The following is an 18,414-nucleotide window of genomic DNA, read 5'->3' as shown; positions in this document are numbered from 1 at the left end:
CTTCCCACCCCACTCTGCCTCTTCGGCTGAGGCCTGCTGGTCCACCTTTCACTCGCTCCTCTCTCCCCGAGGCCTCCTTGCCGGCTGCTCATTCCTCTCCGCCCCCTACCCCAAGGTCTGCCCGCCACCCACACCTCTCTGACCCTCCCCTGAGACCCACCATGGCCGCCGCTCCCACCTCTAAGCCCCACCCATGAGACCCACCCAGCCTGCCACCCATGCCTCTCTGTCCTGCCCTGCCCACCACTTGCACCTCTGTGCCCCTCCCCTGAGGCCCACCCTGCCCACCTCTTTCTTCATGCTGCTGTTGTTATTCCATGACACATTAAAGATGGAATGAAAAGCTGAGTTTCCTCCAGGGTGAGGAAAGGAAGGAGACACCAACCCCCTGGCAAAGCTCTGTGCCCCACAGAAAACCTGCCCCCTGCTATTACAGTCACTGATGTACTGGGGATATGACGGGAAAGGGACTGTCTGAATTATCGAGGCAGGAATTTTACAACAATCTACAGCAACATCACTGGCCACAAACACACTCTCCTCATGCTCCAGCCAGAAGGGAAACGAGCAGGAATTCTTGTTCAGCCCTGGGCACACTTACACAACAGCACAGCAGTGAGTGTGTTGTGGACGCTGGTCTGAGGAAACAATTGGAAACGATCACTCAGTGAGAACAGAACTAGAGTGTCGTGAGAGCGCTCTATAAAGCAAGTAGTTGTGGCTGAGTGGTTAAGGTGGTGGACTCGAAATCCCTTGCGGGGGGTCTCCCTGTGCAGGTTTGAACCCTGCCAACTACGGAGGAAGTTGTGGCTCTTTAGTTTCAGTGCCTGAGCATCCTTGGCCCCAGTGGGAGCCAGGCTACGTCTACACGACAGAGTTATGCTGCTTTAGTTAAAGCGTTTTAATTAAGCCGCTGTTGCATGTCCACACTAGGCTGCTTGTGTCACCGGAGCGCATCCAGGCTAGCAGCTCTTAGATCGCCACAGAGAGCAGTGCATTGTGGGACGCTATCCCACTGTGCAACTGGCCGCAGGGTGCTTTGGGAAGGGTTTGCAATGCTTCGTGGGCAGCCACACGAGGCAGGTTTCTCTATCCCATTGTTCCATGGGCATCCGACTTGATTGCCAGCTGCTTTTCAGCTGCCGTGGGCGTGGTGGGCAGAGACTGTGTGTGTGTTCGGGGAGCGTGTGTGTTGTGGAAGAGTGAGTGTGTTGGCACGCTGTCCCTAAGTTCAGACAGCTCCTGGAAGCAACCAGTCCTGAGTCAGGGGGAGCGGGACACCCCAGTCCTGAGTCAGGGAGAGCGGGACAGCCCAGTCCTGAGTCAGGGGGAGGGAGACAGCCCCGACATCAGCCCCCACTTCCCGCACTGGCTCAGCACAGCCCAGCAGTCTCTGTCACATACACACACTCACACACACTGCTGCCTGCCTGGCTGTGTGTCAGAGTGCAGGACGAGGGGGGTTTAGAGGGCCATGGGCCCAGCACTTTTTAGCAGCTCTAAGAACGGACGACGGAGGGGGGAACAAGGTGGAGCCTTGGGGGAAGAGGCGTTCTGTGGGTGTGGCCTCGGAGGGAGGGGTGCCATCAGGGAGAAGGGGCGGTGTGAGATTGGGGCCTCAGGGAGAAGGGGCGGAGTGAGTGAGGGCTGGGGGGAAAGGGGTGTCATGGGGGCGTCACAGTTCGGACGCCGGTGGCCCCCCCACTGTAAGGAAGATTCCACCACCCCTGCTCTGGGTCCTAGGTGTGGTGAATTTGTCAGGTCTGAGACAGGAGTTGCTTGTGAATGCCAGTGACCCCTTTGCCAATTGGCACCAATAAGCTTTTGTCACACATTGCGACGGGGCAAGGCAAGACGGCTATAGTAAAGTAGTGAGGAACAGGTATGTTAGCCCCAGGCTAAACAAATCCTTGGTACCATGGTAACCAAACGGCAGTTGTTTCAGGTTAATCAAGACACCTTGGGCCAATTAAGATCCTTCTAGAAAGCAGTGGAGATAGCTAGGTTGATTGGAACACGTGAAGCCCATCAAGGCCTGGTTGGAACGCGTGAAAAGCCTCCCAGTTCGTCAGTGAGGCGCATGTGTCAGGATCTGCAGGAGGAAGCCGTGCTGTTGGAGGAACCAAGCAGTGCAAATCCACATCAGGTGCAAGGAAGGAGGCCCTGAGGTAACAGCGAAGGAGATACTGAGTGGGGGCTGCTGTGGGGAAGCGGCCCAGGGAATTGTACACGTCCTATTTCCCAAAAGTCAGCTACCATAGCTGCTACTATTAGGGTCCCTGGGCTGGAGCCCAGAGTAGAGGGCGGGCCCGGGCTCCCCCCTCCCCTCCCCTTCCTGATTAATCATGGATACTGGGAAACAGAGATTGTGAGAGGGAGGGTTGCTTCTCCTCACCTCCCTTGCTGGCTTATGATGGCTCAGTAAGCTGTGGCCCTTGCCTCTAGAGAGAGAGAAGGGCTACGTGGAGGGTCACAGTGAGCCTCTGAGGCTAGCAAAATCCACCAGGAAACGTGGGACCCATAGAGACAAGGACAGAGCTTTGTCACAACATGAACTGAGCTATACCCTCACACCCTGATATAATAGAAAGGCCAGCACAAAAAACAGAGAAAGGAACAATAAGATACTAAAATAACAATGGTTGGAACTCTCCGTTTCTCTCAGTCTTTGGGTGGATGGGTTCGAAGAGCTGTAGCTACAGTTGAGGAACCAGGCGATCGGACAGCTGGCCCAGCCCTCCATACTAGTACCTCTCTCACATATAGGGGAATGGGTCAAAATTGGAATTCATGTCATGACTCACTTCCCATAGGGGATCAGTCTGTCTCAGGCTCTGTCTATACTTCAAACACTGGAAGTATTCTTCTGACAACCTAACGCTGGGGCTCAGGTCACATTAACTACTTCTCTCAGTGGAGTGGACTTTTCACACCCCTGAGAGAGGTGGCTACGTCAACATCGCTTTTCAGCATAGACCAGACTTTAGATGGCTTATTGACCTAAAAGGTAATGGACTTCAGCCTTTTCCTTGGTGGTTGAGGACTGCAACTTTCCTACCTGCTGAACACATCCTATGACAGATGACTTTCCTTTGCAAATTAGAGAAGTGGGAAGTCAGTGACCCTTACAGTCTAAGTGTAAGAACTTGTAAAAACTTCTACAAATTGTCTCTTCGAATAATTTTGCTTTCACTAGAAATAGACTTTGAAACTAAGCAAAATAAGTTCTATTTGAAACACAAAAATTTAAAATCTATCCTGGGCCAATATTCACTTATACACTCTCACACACATTCTTCCACCCCAACCATTGGAGTGAGGTTTTCTACCAGAACTCCTTACACTACAGGGGGTAAATTAAAGCAAATTAACTTTTCAAGATCAGCTGTCACTTCCTCTATGACTAACAAAACAAAAAACAAGACACTTTGTTTTACAAAGTGATTCAGATTATCACACAATTAGTCTCCTACTCTTTAACCCATCAATTCATTTTCATTGGAAACAATAACATATTCAAAGAGCTCAAATTCTTGTCATATGAGTTCATTTTCTTTTAATCCCCGTTGCCAACAACTGAACCTTGGCTCTAGTTCTGGTTTGTCCCAACGTAGGTCCCAACCAATTCTCTGAGTTCATATATCGCTGGTTCTTCTGCCATGTGTGTTGGTGGAAGGGGTCTCCTATGTGGGAATGTTTGCATCACGAGGAAAAAAAAAATCTCTCTTTTCACACTTTTTCATCTTTCAAAGTAGGAGGAGGTTGAGGAGAAGGGATGTAAATGCATAAAACACAAGAGAAAACTGTCCTCCACTAAAGGCATTTATCGGTATAACTATATTGCTCAGGGGTGTGAAAAATCCAGAGTTGAGCAATGTAGTTACACAGCCCTAACGCCCTGTGTAGATAGCCCTACGTCAGCAGGACATATAGCTTGAGGGGGCTGGACTAATGAAGTCCGACGGGAGAGATCTCTCCCATTGGCTTAGAGCATCTGTAATAGCATGCTACACCAGTGCAGCTACATGGGGGCAGCTGTGCCAACATCAGATTTATTGTGAAGCCAGAGCATCAGACACAAAACCAGAGAATCAGGACTCAACATGCGAGTATCTGGAAGTCTGAAATTGGAACCGGACACGTTCGTTGCCTCATTGGTTATCATCATTTCCACAGCCTGAAAGTCCTTGTTTCTGTGAAAATAGAATGAATTATATTGAAATTAGAATTCATTAAAGAAATGCTACTTGAAGGGTTTGTTGAAATATAGTTGTCAAGAAGAGAAACATTAAGGAGTGTGAGACAATGGGTCCTCAAACTAATTAACTTAGAGCTCCTACTGAGCTGGGAGATTGGTAAACATTAGTATGCAAGTAAGATATGTATGTATATTTGTCAGTTTCTACTTCCTTTTGTCTCTTATGTTAAATTGGCTTATCTGTATAAACAAGTTAGCTTGAGCCTTTGCAGGGGGCTCACATATCTGGGTGCATTCGCAAAGTGCTTTGCTAATAAACAGAGTGGTCTGACAAATTATGTGAGTCCTGAATCTGACTTTGACATTACCCAATCAGGCACCCAGTTTGGAATCCATGAGGAGGGAATGTCCTATGAAGCACTCTCTCTCTTTGGATCCAAATGGTGAAGGATGATTGTTCTCAATCTAACCCTGGTATGCTTTGGATCTGTAATCAGTGAGTTGTACAAACAAACAATTTTCCTTGGGTCTTTGGTCACCATAGCTTCTTTTACTGGGATGGAAACCAAGAACGGAGCGTGTACTCATTCAACCCCAGTTCTTTCCAAATCCTTGGCCTTGGTGAGTCTAAATGTACAGTTCTCTGAAGTAGAATCCTTTACAAAAGCACTCAAAATCTCAGCAGTGTTAGTGAGGAATGGCTTCCTGAAACATGCCCGGCTTTTCTTTAATTTGGTGGCACAATTCCAGGCAAGGGACTGGATACAGGCCTGTTAGTTATCAGAGCTGGAGTTTCTATTCAAAACTAGCTATTTTTCTGCAGCTATTAGATTTCCAACACTGATTTCATTTCATACACTTTTTTTTAGCACCTACAAAGGATAAATTCAATAAAAAACCCACTTCTATTTCCTCAACATCTGCATCATGAAGGGGACCATTCCCCATGCCATAGAATTAGTTAGGTTATTTAAAATTTTTTTAGTAACCAAGCATCCCCCATAATGGGGGACAAAACAGCCCCCTTGCCAGAAGTGGCTTGACCCATTGATGGAACCTGGGATTTAAACTCCAAATGATCACACTGTGCTTGGGATCCATTTGAATTCCCCTTCCAGGTTTTTGACACTTTCATCTCCAGTCATAGCAACTCTGATATAGGATTAAAGAAGTCAAAGCATAGTCTGCAAGCACAAACAGCTGAGAACGCTTCGTCACGTGACACTTTGAGAAGTGGAGGGATAGAATGTGATGAAGATCCCTCCTGTCTGAGCCATGCAGAGTTAACAGGTCTGGAATGATGGGGAAGGAGGGAATCTCTGAGTCACCCCATCTCCTTCCAGTGTCACAGAGCCTGAAATGACATGTCTTTTCCTGGCCCTGCTCCTCTTCCTTTAAATATAATTGGGAAAGTTCTCAATATAACTGCTCTGCAGCACAACCCAGAGCAACGTGAGAACAACTGGCAATGATATAATCTCAATCATTGGTGATTCCGAACAATAATTTTGCAATAGGAGGAATGGTATAGATGTGATGCTCCCTGGTTCCTGATAGGAAGGGCACACTCAAATTATTCATGAGACAATGGAGTAGATAGGAAGGACAAATGGGTCCACCTCAAAACAGGGTGAACTGCAAAAGGCAAAAATGGGCCACTCATTTGGACACGCTGAGGGATAACGGTGCTGCAAACAGTTCAAACAACTTTAAAAGTTACTATGTGGGAATCAGGAAAAGTATTAAAGAAAAAAAAGTACGGATAGCCCTAGAGGTTTTTATGGTGTTGATCTCCTGTGCAGATTCTTGGATGGCTAACATGGGCTGAGTGCCAAGAGAAGGTTTTCCCACACTCACAGCATTCATAGGGCCTCTCCCCTGTGTGGTTCTCTGATGAGTAACAAGGTTTGAGCTGCGATTGAAGGTTCTCACACTCACGGCATTCATAGGGCCTCTCTCCTGCGCGGATTCTCTGATGCTTTATAAGGGCTGACTGGTCATATACGTTTTTCCCACACTCAGTGCATGCATTTTTTGTCTTTCCCCTGAGGATTTCCTGCTGTGTTGTGCTTTCCTTGAGGTCCTTCTGAGTTCCCCGACAGGAAATTAATTTACCCACTTTATCCCTTGGCCGATTTCCCTGCTCTCTCTCTCTGGTCTGTGCTGAATCTCACAGGATTTTCCCTGCTCATGACTCCTGGACACGTTCCTTTCCGATCTCTGTGATAATGCTCTGTGTTTATCCACTTGCCCAGCATCTTCCTGCTGAGAATTCTGCTCCTCTTTCTCACATGCCATCGCATCACCTGCTGCGGTAGGGACAGAAACCTCACACAGGGATGGAAAGGGGAAGGCCAACGAAAAAAAGTGCTGAAGAGAGGTCAAATAAAAACAGGAACTGAACTCCTCCAAACACTTCCCCTAAATGGGAGAGAGGAGGGGATCAATTCAGCCTTCACATCCCATCAAATTCATGGGGGGAAGGGAGGAAGCTACTGCCTGATGTCTGCTAGGATCTACAGGAAGCCATGAGCTATAGTTACCCTGAGGTTATGACCCCTGCTAGAGACAATAATGAACTGAGTGACCTCCCAAGGGCTTTGTAGGGCATCCCATATGTTTCCTTCAGGCACTTACAGATTCTGAGTTGGTTTCATGTTTCCTCACCTTTGCAGGGAGCTCTCAGGGTCTGTCTTTCCTCTGAACCCTGGAGCTCTGAGACCCATGGCTCTTCCCCTTGTTCCAGCTGGGAAAACACATCAGGTTTGGAAATGGGAAACCCTGCTCAGATGAAAGAAAACAAAGGAGTTCAAGTGATTGCATAAGACTCTGTCATGAAAAAAACAAAACATTCTATTAATTTAACTTCAGTGCTTAGTGTGACCTGGTGTGCCTTGGGGAGTCCTGACTGAAAATGCTAAGGTCAGGGCAGGCTAAAAAAGGGAGAGAAGATGCTCCCAGAACTGATGGCTAACACTGAAGTTAAAATCACCGACCACTCACAAACTATGCTTCTGATCCCCCACAGTGGTTATTGAGAAGCTGAAAAAGATCACACAGCCCCCTTTATTGCATTCCAGTTCTCTGACTCCCAGTTTCCACGGTACACATCTGATGAAGTGAGCTGTGGCTCACGAAAGCTCATGCTCAAATAAATTGGTTAGTCTCTAAGGTGCCACAAGTACTCCTTTTCTTTTTGCGAATACAGACTAACACGGCTGTTCCTCTGAAATATGTTCGGTACAGTGAGAGCTTATTTAAAAATTCTGGTCACAGAAACACAATGTTCTGACCCCAAAGGGTCAGCCATATTACCAGGTCAGCACAGGTTTGAATCATAGAATCTCAGGGTTGGAAGGGACCTCAGGAGGTCATCTAGTCCAACCCCCTGCTCAAAGCAGGACCAATCCCCAATTAAATCATCCCAGCCAGGGCTTTGTCAAGCCTGACCTTAAAAAAAAGGTTTGGATCTTACCCAAAATACCAGGCTGCCAGCCAATCCTTTAGCCTCTAAACTAAAGGAAAGAAGGAAAGGTCAGATACATTCAGAAATCTATAGATCGGGTTCTTCACAGTATTGGTGAGTTCCTGGCTTGAAAGTCCGTCTGGAACACATCCACAGCTTGGATGGGTCATTCAGTCCTTTGTTCAAGGCTTCAGTTTGCAGAGAAGTTGCTCCAGAGGTAGGAAGAGGGATTGAAGAGAAAATGAAGATGATGCAGCTGCCCTTTCTATTCCCTTTGCATTGTGGCTTGTACTTCCTGTGTCCCAAACACAAGCTTCACAGCACATGGCATGGAAAAGCCCTGGAGGTCTCAGTACACAGGCATACCCCTGCATGTCTTGCTGACTCAATAGCTGTATCCCCTTGGTTCTTTTCATGGGCTCATTGTACAGCTGATGACCCTTGACAGGCCAGTGAAGAGGCTCGGCAGTGCTGATGCCAGTCTGTCCGGGGGTGTCACCCAGAAATACTGCACAAGTCTGGAAATACAGATATACCCTACATGTCTATAACTCACAACACAAAGGTGGTACAAAACATAGAAACAAAATGATCATACTTGGAAAATCATAGCATTTTCACTGACACCTTACATGGCATATCTAGCATGATTCATTGCAATTTCATCATATTGGTATTTTATTATTAATTATTATGATTAAAGTCTCTCACAATTCCCTACAGTGTCACACCTAGTAAACCAGTGAATTCCCAGGACCAGCTCCCTGGGTCCCTGAAGATGCTGAGCACTCTGCTTATGAGGGATTGAAATACCCACATATCCGCTGGGAACACACACACACAGGCACAGTCTGTACCCTGTGACAAAGTTGCTGCGCTACCTTGGTGGGTCTTGCGCTTATGGGCGGATTTGCTCGCCTTGGAGCTTCACGGCAGCCCTCAGCTTGGCCGTTTTTCTGAACCCACAGTCCAGGTTGACGACTCCTGTGTCTGACCAGGAGTTGGGAGGATTTGGGGGGAACCCGGGCCCGCCCTCTACTCCGGGCTCCAGCCCAGGGCCCTGTGGAATGCACCTGTCTAGAGTGCCTCCTGGAACAGCTGTGCGACAGCGACAACTCCCTGGGCTACTTCCCCATGGCCTCCTCCCAACCCCTTCTTTATCCTCACCATAGGACCTTCCTCCTGGTGTCTGACAATGCTTGTACTCCTCAGTCCTCCAACAGTCCATGGTCTCACTCTCAGCTCCTCGCGCCCCTTGCTCCCAGCTCCTCACACGCACCTCACTAACTGAGGTGAGCTCCTTTTTAAAACCCAGGTGCCCTGATTAGCCTGCCTCAATTGATTCAAGTAGCTTCTTGATTGGTTGCAGGTGTTCTAATCAGCCTGTCTTACTGGTCTCCAGAAGGTTCCTGATTGTTCTGTTACTTTACCCAAGGAAAAGGGACCTACTTAGCCATCTGGCCTGACCCTGTCACAACCCCTACGTTCACTCTTCTAGAAAACTATGATCAATTATTTACATAGTATGGCTCGTTTGAGGTATCATTTGAAAATGCATAATCTATAGAATATTATCCTCCTGTTAAAATATGTGTAGCAACACTATGTAAAATTATGAGATTTTACTGTATCATATTGGTGAAAAAGTTACAATTCTGGGGAACACCCTCAGACCAGTTCCTCAGAGACAGCAAGGCAAGCAGCTGGTCAAATTGCCATTCTCCAGGAGGGGGAAGGTGTGAAGAAGACATTTACATTCCTTCACAGGGACCACTTGAAGCTCATATCTACAACAGACAGCCGGTCACCATGACTCAGCTGAGAACTGAAGTTGTTTGTCCTACAAAGGACTGAATTATAAAAAGAGGGGAGGAAAATGCTTGAGACTCTCTCTCTCCCCCTTTTCCTCTGCTCATGACAGCTCCTGAAGAAACTGAACTTGGCAGCAGGGGCGAATTAGGGGGACTTCTGGCTGAAAGGACAGCCAGCCTGCCTCAGGATATGGTGAGAGAAACATTTGCTTTGTATCCGTTTTAACTTGTTAACTTAGATGTTAGTTTGGGTTTTATCTTGCATTTCTTTTGTAAACAATTCTGGCTTTTATACCTCATTACCTGTAGTCAATGAATATGTTTTTTTTGCCGGTAGTTAGCCATCTCATTTTATTGTTTCATCTAACCAGTGTGTTGGGATTAAAGTGTGTTGGAAAATCCATTTGGGATAACAAGGCTGGCACGTGTCATTTTCCACTGATGAAATGCAGACTTCATATGACCTTGCGTCGTTCAGTAGTGTGCTGGACAGTGAAAGATGCACAAAAGTCCGGGACCAGAGAATTTTCTGGGGTTCTCCTGTGGTGCACTGTAATTCGTGAGTCGCTGACTAACAGCGCTCAATACTGTGTAGCTGGCAGAGAGTTACATGCTGGAGACTGGGTGTTAACTGCCCAGGAGTGGCTGTTCTCACAGTAAAGCAGTGTAAAACCACCCCAGCTTGGGCAACTGAGGGGAAACAGCTGTTCAAGCAGTCAAGATTGCACTGTGGTTCATGTCACAGACACTCAATTTCAAAGCATCTCCTAAAACACAGAGAAAGTAAATCCATGTCCCAGAAGTTGAAGACTCCAGACAGAGGACAAGTCTCCCTGGAACTGCTTCTTGCAGAGAGAGAGAGAGATCCAGACACAATGAGAGAGTCCTGGGGAAGCTGGGAACACTAAGAATGGGCTGGTGGGTTTCAGTGGAGAAAGGGAACAGGAAGGGCAGGGATATCACTGAATGCAGGATCTCAGCAGTCCTAGATGTCAGGATAGCACCTAGTGCAGCCCATTGGAAAGCATAATCCCAACTATACATATAAAATGATGGGGTCTACATTAGCTGTTTCCACTCAAGAGAGGGATCTTGGAGTCATTGTCGATAGTTCTCTGAAAACATCCACTCAGGGTGCAGAGGCAGTCAAAAAGCGAACAGGGTGTTGGGAATCATTAAGAAAGGGATAGATAATAAGACAGTACATAACTTGCCTCTATATAAATCCATGGTACGCCCACATCTTGAATATTGTGTGCAGATGTGGTCGGCCCATCTCAAGAAAGATACATTGCAATTGGAAAAGGTTCAGAAAAGGGCAAAAAAACCCGGACTAGGAGTATGAAACAGCTTCTGTATGAGGAGAGATATGTAAGACTGGGACTTTTCAGCTTGGAAAAGAGACAAGAGGGCATATGAGAGAGGTCTATAAAAGCATGTCTGCTGTGGAGAAAGTAAAGAAGGAAGTGTTAATTACTCCTTCTCAGAACACAAGGACTAGGAATCACCTAATCAAATTAATAGGCAGCAGGTTTATAAGAAACAAAAGGAAGTATTTCTTCACACAACGCACAGTCAACCTGGGGAACTCCTTGCAAGAGGACGTTGTGAAGGCCAAGATTATAATAGGGTTACAAAAAAAAAAAAAAAACACACACCATGAGAAATCTATTGAGGACAGGTCCATGACTGGTTATGAGCCAGGATGGGCAGGGATGGTGTCCCTAACTTCTGTTTGTCATAAGCTGTGAATGGGTGACAGGAGATGAATCACTTCATGATTCCCTGTTCTGTTCATTCCCTCTGGGACACCTGGCGCTGGTCACTGTCGGAAGACAGGACACTGGGCTAGATGGACCTTTGGTCTGTCCCAGTGTGGCCGTTCTTAAATACCAGGGAACCTAGTGAGTCCAGTGCAATGGGAGGGAGTAGGAAAATCCCTGGCTGTGGAGAACACTGGGAAATTAGAAACTATCATTCAGAAGCAACAGACTCTAAATAGTCTAGAAAAGCAGAATGTGAAAAATAAGAATCGGGGTCATGTGACTTCAGGAATGAGGGACTCAAAAAACCAAGTCTGCAGAGAAGAGAGATTGTGGCTAGTGCACATGGGGATGGGGGGAGCAACTCTCCAGGTCTCAAGGATTTTCACCAGCAACCGAAGCCATTGTCCCATGCACGGGGCAATCCGGAGCAGTGAGGAGTTGTGCCATCTGTAATCCTGGCTGAGTTTCAATGTTCTGCTGCTGGAGCTCCCTTGTCTGGATTCCCCCAGCCACCATTCAAGGTCTGTGTGATCAGTAACCCTGGACCAGCCGCTCTGACCCCAGCAGCCTGCTTCTTAAACCCCAAGCACATTCTGGTCTGGGTGGAGAAGGCTCAGGGTTTGAGAGAAGGCCAGGGGTAGGAAGCTTCTGTTCGTTATGCTGGACCTAACCCCCCATTTTACTTTTGCAAACAGGAGATATTTGACACTGTGCGATTCTGCTCCTGTGCTCTCTTCCCACAGCGTTCAGCAGCAGGGGAGGGTCTCTGGTCGTGTGTGTGTCACGGGCATGCTGGGGTGATGCTGGAACAGGACAGAGCAGAGGTGGCATTGTGGGGGTGGCGTGAACCTCATCTCTTCCGTTCCCCTTCCAAGAACCGAGGGGACAGGAACCCTTACCCAGCGAGGTCACATTCTCATAGGTCTCCTGCATGACGTCTCTGGAGAGGGCTCTCTGAGCGGGGTCCAGCAGAGCCCCCTCTTCCCTGGTGAAATACACAGCCACCTCCTCGAAGGTCACCAGCCCCTGAAAGAGCCAGAGCCCCACACTCAGGACCTGCTGCCCCACTCACAGCCCCACTATTCATGGGGGAGAGGAGCCAATCAAACGGAAACTCTGGGTGGACCGCAGCCAACAGAGTCCCACCCCCACCCCGCTCAGAGCACTCAGGAAATACCAGGGTGATGGAGCGAAGAGACACCCCTCCTCTCTCCCAGCAGATCCATCACACACCTACTAGCCACAGACTGAGACCGGAGATGCTGCCCCGAGCAGGGTCTAGGGAGAGATCTCTTGTAGGAAGCCCAACACCCTCCTCCTTGTGAGGAGCTGGATATGAGGCAGGAGAATCTCCCCTAAGCCTGACTGGTGGCATCCCCCTTCATATTTAAAGGCACCCACTGGTTAGTTGGGTCAGGCTCCAGCACTAGGAGTCTGGTCCTTTTTCCCAGCCCCATCTACGTGGGTTATTTTCTGTTCACCAAATTGGAGCATTTCCACCTCCGAACCTCATGGGTCTGTTCCAAGAATCTAGGCCACTTATTAAACAACTCCCAGCAGGTCTGCCACCCCCTGGCCTCCTCCCTTTCTCCACCCTGTGCATTTCCTGCCCCGCTCCAACCTCCAAACCAGACGGTGCAAACCTTCCCCTCTCCCGTGTATTTGCTGTCCCTCTCCCTCCTGCAGGAACAGATCAGAACCCCCCGAATAATCTCTACCTGAGCTGGCTCCTCTGCAGCCATGTCGCTCCCCTGTCCCATGGGAGGACGGGATGAACCGGAACGAAACGTGAGCGTCGTTCTGCAGCCTGGCCGGGCGAGAAGAGCCATTGTGGAGGTTTGGGAACGGGCATTAGTTCATTTCACATCACGCTTCCCCCAGGCTCTTTCCCTGCAGAGCGAGATCTGAGATTCTGCCGTGCTGAGAAAATGCTCAGTCTCTGGATTACAGCAGAGACCTGGCCCCTCCCGCCAGGCTAAGCCCACAGACACACTTTTAACCTCCTTTCTCCCTCCCGCATCCCAAAACAAAGTATCTGAATGCAATCCTAGAAAAAAGCAGAACCAAAGGAGTCCCTTTCGAGGATTCCCTCTGACACTGACCCCACGGCAGCCACACCCCAGCAGGAGGGACATGGAGTCAGGAACTGGGTTTTCCTCTCTCTCATCCTCGTCTTGTCCACAGGAAAGTGATTCTCCCCACAGTGCAGTAATACATCTGTCTGGGCAGATTAAAGAGCTGGAAATCTCTTTCAAAACTCTTTTATCCCACGGACCCTGTCAGTCTCTCTATCTCCTTTTCCCTGTGCCCTCTCCATGCCTGTCTGCTAGGAAACTCTCATTCCTGGGTTGTTTGCTCCCCCATGGCTGGATTTGCTCTTGCAAATGGCAGGAGAAATGGGGTGGGGGGCTGTTTGTGTAGAGTCATTTTATAGTCACTCACTGCCTGCCTGGGATTTCCCCATTGCCTGCCTAGGACCCCCACCTGCCCTCCACCAGGATCTGCCAGCCCATTTGCCTGGGACCCCCTCCTCCTCCCAGCACGACCCCCTGATGCTTTACAGGAGGACCCCTCACTCTGCGCCAGGGACCGCCCCACCACAGCTCTGTGCACTGGGCATGGCAATGGTCCCAGGAGCCAGCTGGGCAATCCCAGACAGAGCCCCTGGCACAGCACCAGGCAGCGTCTAATCCCCTGCCCCACCTGCCCAAGAGACACCCACCCCCACTGGTCTGCAGCCAACAGGCCCCCAGCGATACCCACCTCCAGGACCCATAGCCTTAGGGCTGGGAACATCAGAACTACCCCCCGAAACCCCAAACCCTCCAGAACCCACCAACCTGACTAGGGTCCCCCCTGCCCAGCCACCCAGAGGCCTCCCCCTACCACAATGACCCTTCAGCTCCCGCTGCAATCTCCCCACACAGACACCTGCCCCCCCAGCAACAGTGTTCCCTCAGTGTCTGCAATCTCCCCACACAGACACCTGCCCCCCCAGCAACAGTGTTCCCTCACAGTGTCTGACAAGTGGACAGAAAGTTATCACCACCCCCTGCTGGCCAGTCACACAGGCAGAGGGAGCCCGGGGGGACGCCTCTTTAACAGGAGAAGGGAAGCCATGGAGGGCCAAAATAAGTAAGACATTTCCATACTCTGTCACTAGCAAATAATGGCCACCGTGGATCCACCCCAGAGTTGGCTACATCTTTGCACTGCGGGAAGCCCCCCCTCACGGAGACCCTTTGTCATGGGGTTTGGGATACTTCTGGACCACGCTGCACTCACAGGGACCTCCTCATCCCGTGCCAGCTGTAGAAAAGAAAAGGGTCCAGCCAACTCTCCTGTTACCAACTGGGAACCACCCATCCCCCAAACAGGGGGAGGCCCCTGGCTTTGATGGGTATTGAATATATGGCGAGTCTCTTTTATCAGCAAACATTTTTAACAGAGAGAAAGGAGGGAACAAATGATTCTCAAAGGAGAGGGAAAGATGATCATTGTTGCAGGGGGTTAATTTCCCAACGAGGATGGAGAAGGACTCAGGGCGACGTTCTGGTTAAACTTGGATTTATGCTGGAAATGGCCCACCTTGATTATCGTGCACATTGTAGGGAGAGTGGTCGCTTTGGATGAGCTATTGCCAGCAGGAGAGTGAGTTTGTGTGTGGGGGGGTGGGGGGTGAGAAAACCTGGATTTGTGCTCGAAGTGGCCCAACTTGATGATCACTTTGGACAAGCTATTACCAGCAGGAGAGTGTGGTGGAGGGGGTATTGTTTCATGGTCTCTGGGTATATAATGTCTGCTGCAGTTTCCACGGTATGCATCCGATGAAGTGGGCTGTAGCTCACGAAAGCTCATGCTCAAATAAATTGGTTCGTCTCTAAGGTGCCACAAGTCCCCCGAAACTTTTTTATCAATCTTTGAGACGTACAGAGAAAACGTGTCACAAACTACGCAACTGAGAACATGGGATAAACGCCAAGACTGAGGGGGATTTTATGTGGCTATTAAAGAACGAGCAGGAAAAGGGAGACCGTTTGTGATATAAAATTCAGCCTGTCCAATACATAAACAGAAAGTGATGGTCCCCCCTGGCTCCGTTCACCTGGGCAGCAGGGAGCCCTCTGAGGGGCTGACTGGAGGGGGTGGGGGGGGGAGCTGGAGGGCTCCCTGGGGGAGGGGAGGGAATGGTACGGGGGGGATCGGCAGGTGGGGGGTAGGTGGTGGCTGGGGGCAACGGTGCTGCAGTTGGGGGGCAGCAAGTGGGACTGGGAAGCCGGAATCGGGGGCAGCCCCATGGGGGACACGTCCCCTCCCTTCCCCGCCCCGGCAGAGACCCGGCGTCTCCTCCCACCCCCACGCCGGGGCAGCCAGGTTGGGGGATGGCTCCGGGCTCCAACTTCCCACCGACACCGGGACAAATCGCTGCGGATAAAACGGAGGCGGGGGGGACGGAAATCCCGCCCCCCCCAGGGAGGCAAACTAGTGACAGAGGATGTGGAAAAAGCTAATGTACTCAATGCTTTTTTTGCCTCTGTTTTCACTAACAAGGTCAGCTCCCAGACTGCTACGCTGGGCATCACAAAATGGGGAAGAGATGGCCAGCCCTCTGTGGAGATAGAGGTGGTTAGGGACTATTTAGAAAAGCTGGACGTGCACAAGTCCATGGGGCCGGACGAGTTGCATCCGAGAGTGCTGAAGGAACTGGCGGCTGTGATTGCAGAGCCATTGGCCATTATCTTTGAAAACTCGTGGCGAACCGGGGAAGTCCCGGATGACTGGAAAAAGGCTAATGTAGTGCCAATCTTTAAAAAAGGGAAGAAGGAGGATCCTGGGAACTACAGGCCAGTGAGCCTCACTTCAGTCCCTGGAAAAATCATGGAGCAGGTCCTCAAAGAATCAATCCTGAAGCACTTGCATGAGAGGAAAGTGATCAGGAACAGCCAGCATGGATTCACCAAGGGAAGGTCATGCCTGACTAATCTAATCGCCTTCTATGATGAGATTACTGGTTCTGTGGATGAAGGGAAAGCAGTGGATGTATTGTTTCTTGACTTTAGCAAAGCTTTTGACACGGTCTCCCACAGTATTCTTGTCAGCAAGTTAAGGAAGTATGGGCTGGATGAATGCACTACAAGGTGGGTAGAAAGCTGGCTAGATTGTCGGGCTCAACGGGTAGTTATCAATGGCTCCATGTCTAGTTGGCAGCCGGTATCAAGTGGAGTGCCCCAAGGGTCGGTCCTGGGGCCGGTTTTGTTCAATATCTTCATAAATGATCTGGAGGATGGTGTGGATTGCACTCTCAGCAAATTTGCGGATGATACTAAACTGGGAGGAGTGGTAGATACGCTGGAGGGGAGGGATAGGATACAGAAGGACCTAGACAAATTGGAGGATTGGGCCAAAAGAAATCTGATGAGGTTCAATAAGGATAAGTGCAGGGTCCTGCACTTAGGACGGAAGAACCCAATGCACAGCTACAGACTAGGGACCGAATGGCTAGGCAGCAGTTCTGCGGAAAAGGACCTAGGGGTGACAGTGGACGAGAAGCTGGATATGAGTCAGCAGTGTGCCCTTGTTGCCAAGAAGGCCAATGGCATTTTGGGATGTATAAGTAGGGGCATAGCGAGCAGATCGAGGGACGTGATCGTTCCCATCTATTCGACATTAGTGAGGCCTCATCTGGAGTACTGTGTCCAGTTTTGGGCCCCACACTTCAAGAAGGATGTGGATAAATTGGAGAGAGTCCAGCGAAGGGCAACAAAAATGATTAGGGGTCTGGAACACATGAGTTATGAGGAGAGGCTGAGGGAGCTGGGATTGTTTAGCCTGCAGAAGAGAAGAATGAGGGGGGATTTGATAGCTGCTTTCAACTACCTGAAAGGGGGTTCCAAAGAGGATGGCTCTAGACTGTTCTCAATGGTATCAGATGACAGAACGAGGAGTAATGGTCTCAAGCTGCAGTGGGGGAGGTTTAGATTGGATATTAGGAAAAACTTTTTCACTAAGAGGGTGGTGAAACACTGGAATGCGTTACCTAGGGAGGTGGTAGAATCTCCTTCCTTAGAGGTTTTTAAGGTCAGGCTTGACAAAGCCCTGGCTGGGATGATTTAACTGGGAATTGGTCCTGCTTCGAGCAGGGGGTTGGACTAGATGACCTTCTGGGGTCCCTTCCAACCCTTATATTCTATGATTCTAAGGGGAGGGGAGTTTCAATGGACATGTGAGGAGGGAGAGACGGGGGGGGGTATCAGGGGAGACGAGAGAGCGGATCAATGGGGAGGGGTGGGGGGGAGTTTACAACCACATGGGAGCTACCGAGAGGGAAAAGGGGAAAACTGGGGGGCATTTGTGCCCGTGGGGGGGGAAGGGGATCCAATGAACTCCCCCGCCGCCCCCCACTTCCCCCCCGGGAATTTCCTGGCTGCACAGAGACAGTTCAACCCCCAACCCCACAACTCCGGCTTCTCCCCCCAACACCCCCCAAGGGACCCCGCGCGCCGGGCCCCAGTCTCTGCCCCCCCCAATCCCAGCCGTGCCGGGGGCAGAGAGTCACTTTCCTGCCCCCCCACCAGCGCTCCCCCCCCGCGGGGTCTCCCACTCACCGGGTCGGGGGCGGGCAGAGCCAGGGGCTGGTCCCAGCTGGAGAAAGCCCCCCCCCGGCCGGGCACGGAGGGGTTAATGACGGCCCCCCCCAGCACAGAGCCCGGAGCGGAGCCGCAGCTGCTCCTCCGAGAGACCCGAGACGAGGCAGCGCCGGGGGGCGGGGCCTGGAGCAGACCGGGGGCGGGGCAGCGCTGGGGGCGGGGCCTGGAGCAGACCGGGGGCGGGGCAGCGTCTGGGGGCGGAGCCTGGAGCAGACCGGGGGCGGGGCAGCGTCTGGGGGCGGAGGTTGGAGCAGACCAGGCGCTGCCTCGTGTTGCATCTGTCGCAGGAGCAGCTGTGGCTCCCCTCCGGGGTCTGTGCGGGGTGGGGCCCGTGATTAACCCCCCCGTGCCCGGCCGGGGGCGGGGCTTTGTCCAGCTGGGACCCGCCCCGGTGAGTGGGAGACACCGGGGGGGGGGGGAGCGCTGGCGGGGGGGGCAGGAAAGTGACTCTCTGCCCCCCACCTGCCCATCCCCCACTGCCGCCCCCTCCCCGCCCCCAGGGAGCCCTCCAGCTCCCCCCCCCGCC

General features: G+C 50.7%; 1 non-coding gene across 1 annotated transcript; it reads left to right on the top strand.

Annotated features, from left to right (window-relative positions):
• The first annotated feature begins 711 nt into the window (after positions 1-711).
• On the top strand, positions 712-797 carry TRNAS-CGA (transfer RNA serine (anticodon CGA)). Its single transcript has one exon. It is a non-coding gene; the product is annotated as a tRNA-Ser (tRNA).
• Positions 798-18,414: the final 17,617 nt, after the last annotated feature.

Source organism: Caretta caretta, chromosome 28 (genome assembly GCF_965140235.1).
Source record: "Caretta caretta isolate rCarCar2 chromosome 28, rCarCar1.hap1, whole genome shotgun sequence".
NCBI lineage: Eukaryota > Metazoa > Chordata > Testudines > Cheloniidae > Caretta > Caretta caretta.
Note: the sequence above shows the minus strand (reverse complement) of the source record. Positions and strands in the feature narration are given on the sequence as shown.